The sequence below is a fragment of the Diachasma alloeum genome, unplaced genomic scaffold, assembly GCF_001412515.2.
Source record: "Diachasma alloeum isolate Michigan unplaced genomic scaffold, Dall2.0 Dall_scaffold_00202, whole genome shotgun sequence".
In the NCBI taxonomy this organism is placed as follows: domain Eukaryota; kingdom Metazoa; phylum Arthropoda; class Insecta; order Hymenoptera; family Braconidae; genus Diachasma; species Diachasma alloeum.
Window position 1 is genome coordinate 571968 of NW_021680367.1, and position 4758 is coordinate 576725.

Genomic DNA, 4758 nt, shown 5'->3' on the forward strand with positions numbered 1-4758 from the left:
AAAGTAATATACATCATTAGACGCGGATCATAGCCACGGGCATCATAGCCACGGCGTTTTTACCTGAATATTTCGCAGTAGCTCTTCATTTTTTTAGCTCATTTCAGATAGAATCTTATATTTGATAATCTATGAAAATCGGATTATTCTATTAACATAATTTGTTTAAATCTTCCCCAATTCACCTCCTAATGTTGTCCGCTGCACTCTGCTTGGCCAAAATCCGATTGGGAAAAATAATCCGACACATACCCCTCGAGATTCAAAATTAATCGGGTATTTCCTTCAAGCTCTCCTGCAAACAATCCATCGTGCCAAGTTTTACAGAAAAATCCCTTGTGCAAGCACTCGGGATTTTTTAACCTGCAAAACTTGACACCCTCATTTGTTTGCAACGAAGCTATCGGCAAATACCCGATAATTTTTAAGCTCTTGGAGTATTACTACAGTGGACTTCCCCTAGCTGATAGCGTTCGGGGGTCTGATTCCAAGAACTCGAGCTAGGGAATTACCACCTCCACATGCGCAGGGACGTGCTTACGCGAGAGAGACAACGTCATTATCTGAGAGAGAACGCTATAACATACCGGCCGACAACACACAACGCTTCCCCTCTCGTGCATGACGTCACTAGTGTGGTGGCGGACACATTCCCCGCCGCTAGGACACGTCCCCCGAGCTACGGATAGTAAGAGCTAAGGGAAGTCCACTGTACTGAAAATTAGCCATCCTGTCCCCGGAAATTCGCGATAATATCCCGAAAAATTGGTGCCAAAATCCCTGAATCCCCGACTGTTACACCCAACTCTGCATTTGGGAATCGCGAATCCCCAATATTTGTCGATAAATTCCTGAAAATCGAACCTTCCTTCTCTCCGTGCTCATTCCCCATAAACTTCTCCGTCAACATTGAAAGGGACAAGTCGTCAGATCTCCCCCACCCGCAAACCCCCAGAAAATCTCCAACACTCTTTTTACGACCCACCGTGCAAGCATACCAAACACCCCCCAAAAGGCTCCCCATCCCCCGCGAAACTCCCGACACTCAACCGAGATTGAAAAAAACCCACCTCGAAAGGACGCAAGCACCAAGCAGACCGCGATATGTCACCCCTCCCAGACCGGCAATTCCCCTCGTCCCAATGAACGAAAGAAAGGTTTACACCGCCATCTCAAAAAATATCCGGATTCCCCGCACTTCGTCCGTTCAAGGGACGAAAGGAGATTTTTACTGACGAAAGTGGCAGGGGTAGAGATTGAAGTTAAAAAAAAAAGTGAGAGAACGTCAGGATACGTCAAGCGCATCTGCTCGTGAATTTCTCCCCCTTCGTCGTTGCTTTCTAACTCTTCTTGTACGTTCCGTTTGACGAGAGAGAAAGAGAGAGAGAGGAATTGTGAGAAAACGAGCCATTCCGCCTTAACGTTTGAACGAAGGAAAATAAAGGAATAAAAGATGGAGGAAAACAGAAAATGTTGAGGGGTTTCGGTGGAATAAAAAAAAGAGTGAATGTGAGTGGTAAAAGAAAGCAAAGGGTTGGGGGGGGGGGGGGGAAAGAGGGTTTGAGAACGGATGGGTTCTTCAAAAATGTTCTTTTCACGATTCCGCTCATCCGGCGGCATCTCGAGTAAGCTCAACTACCCCGTGTACGATCTTCTCGCGTGGCAACAAAGACTTCAAGTTGTTGGAAAAAGGTAGAAAAATGAGAGAGAAAAGAATCGCCTGGGCGTATGAAATTTTCTGTAGACTAGTAGTACTCGTGGCATGGTTGCGCCCTCTGGCCCTCTCAAAGAAAAGTGGCCGGTTCGGTGTACGGTCAGAAACGTGAAGAAATCGCTTTGTACCGAGGCCGAATACTTTTTCCCGTTGTTACCCAGCTAATAGCTCTTTCTTTCTATCGCTCCAAAACGGAGGGCCTGGGGTTTTTTATTTTGATTTTTTTTTGCCCTCTCCTGTCTTTTACGCTTTTTCTCTTTGGAGGAGGAAAACTACCCGCCCTGCTCTCGCTTTTACCTTTTATCGTGGATGTTTTCTTTTTCTGTGTATGGTGTAGCAAAGGGTCTTATGAATAGTTAGTGAGTCGTTATTGGCTGTCTTTTGTGCTGTGCTTTTATCATTTTGGGGGTGATTAGGGGGCAATTGGGAACTGTGGGTTGGGGTTGGGAGGGATTTTGCATCGATGTATGGCCTTTGTAAAAAAAGCTTGAGCAATATTAACAATTGAATATGAGCACTTGAGCATGGCGGATATCTCGAATGGAGAAAGGCGGTTTTCATGAGTGCAATCGTCTTACATCGAAGTTTCAGGAAGCCCGCCTAACAAACAAAAGAGAATTTAATACCATTCTATGTAACATGAATAAACGAATCATAATTGTCCAAATCATTTAGGTCAGAGGAAAATAGAATAATTCAACTTTCTTAATATTGCGTTTACTAAGGTTTTCTTCGAACAAAGTTGATTAGAATTAATAGCTAGAATTATCAGGTTATCTCACATTTTTGACGTTAAGGATAGGAGAATCTGAATGCAATATAGTGAAAATGATGATCGATTTTTTCACTTTGAACAAATAATATTAATATTCAAATACAAAATTTCTGATATGAATAAAAAGAAGCTGTGACTCAATATTCCAAATGACGTTTTAATTTTTAATTTGGTGCTGATAACACGAGATGACATTATTCTAAGCACGGAATTATATTGATGAGATGAACAACAGATTAATTGAATTACCGTGAAAACTAACTAAAAATTGATAACAGTGTGGCCACGCACTTCTACCAGAGTATCAACAAACATTGAATTCCAGAAATTCACACTCTAAAGTGTGTTCTAGAAAAAACTGAATTGTAATTATGATTAAAATTTTATTCAGTGAGCATAAGAATTAGAACATGAGCAAATCATTTATTGTAATATAAAAAAATTGAAGCTGATGAGTTGGGATATACAGTAAACTCTCGACAACTGTCCTTCCGTTAACTGTAGCTATTCCGGGAATTTCTCGGTTTCGAGCGTTTTTCGCGGAACGTAAACATCCCCCACTCGCACGCCTCGATTCCTTGCAGTTATCCCTAAACTCCGCCCCTAATCGTGTCACGCGCTCAGTTGTTTCTATCTCCGTAAACTAAATGAGAAGAACACGAATGAAATAAATCCCCTCTCCACATGCATATTACCACTAGCCCCTTCAAATTTCGGGGAATCGGTGCGCGGAGTGGGGGCCGTTTTTAAGTGTCGCTTTCGCGGAACTGCGATCGATATTGGTCCCGACGAGCGACAGTTAACGGGAGTCTACTGTATGATTCTCATTGGTCAGATTATTTTCGTAATGAGAATAATTAGAAACATTGCAATGAAAAAGGGAATATTGAATCTGACAGGAAAAAAGGCATAATGAAAGGGATTCAAATCTACTTGAAACGTTCACACAGAAAAACGTAAATGATAATTACGTTTAAGAATTCGTCTTTTACGCTTTCTAAAGTGTATTTTACGCTTTTTTTTAAATCATTATTTTACATCGCTTCGACCCGGTTAGGGTATACTGCGATGATGATCAAGACTTTAAATGGTTAGATCGCACCATTCTACTCGGCCGGGATTTGAACTCGGAACCTTTCGGATGTGAGGCAACGAACTTACCCACTGCGCCAAGTCAAGGGTCGTATTTTACGCTTGATGTTGAAGCGCAAATTGCACTCATTATCGCCCTAAGTTACGGTTACACGAACGTAATTTGCGATTTAATATTCGATTCAGTATTTTATTTACAATTTAGTAATCCAAAATAATATTCCGGAATTAGGGATATTTTATGCTCGATTCCAGAATCATATCCCAGAATCCGGGACATTTTATGCTCAATTCCAGAATAATGTTCCAGAATCCTGTACCTATAATTTTCAAAGGTATTCTCAGTCGCTATTGGGATAAATTCACTCTCTAGATGATTGTGTACGTCAAATTGGTGACTTCAAGAGAAGAGGAAAACGAAAAGAAAGGAAAAGAAAAAAGTGAAACAATTATACTGTGAAGAAGTGCATGTGTGGGGCCTCTCAAACCTCTACCTCGTGCAGTGACTCGGAGCAGTCCTCAGAGTGAGGAGCTCAATGGCCTCCCAGCAACTTCAAACTATTCAGGAGGTTGCTAGTGGTAATAATAATCCAAAAATCCCGAAAGAATGTCCCAAAATATGACCAACTGCCCCTTGAAACCCACTAATAATTCGCAAAACCCCCAATTGCCAGCCGAAAGGGCGAATCCGCGAAGAAAGAACGTATGAAAATACTTCCCTGAGTGCTCCTCGTGATTATTGCCCGATCTCACTTAAATTCGGACGGCACGTTGTCAATACATGCCATCTCTTATAGACGCAACGTACAATATTTCAATGTGAGGAAGTCCCCGAAATATTATTCCGGAATTGAGGATAAAATATTCCGGATCCCGGAATATTATTCTGGAATCGAGAATTCAATAATTCGGATTCCGGAATATTATTCCGGAATTGAGGATGAAGTATCCCGTATTACGGAATATTATTCCGGAATCCAGAATATAATATACCGAATTCGGGAATACACATATTCCTGATTCCACAATACTATATACCACATTCAAGGATATTTTTTGAAATATAATCCCGGATGAAATTCCCGAAATTTCGCCGCAATCCAGCAACAGCGCTGGACCCATCCTGTTCAATTACATAAATTATCACCCGCCCCATCCCCGCCCATCAATCATCATC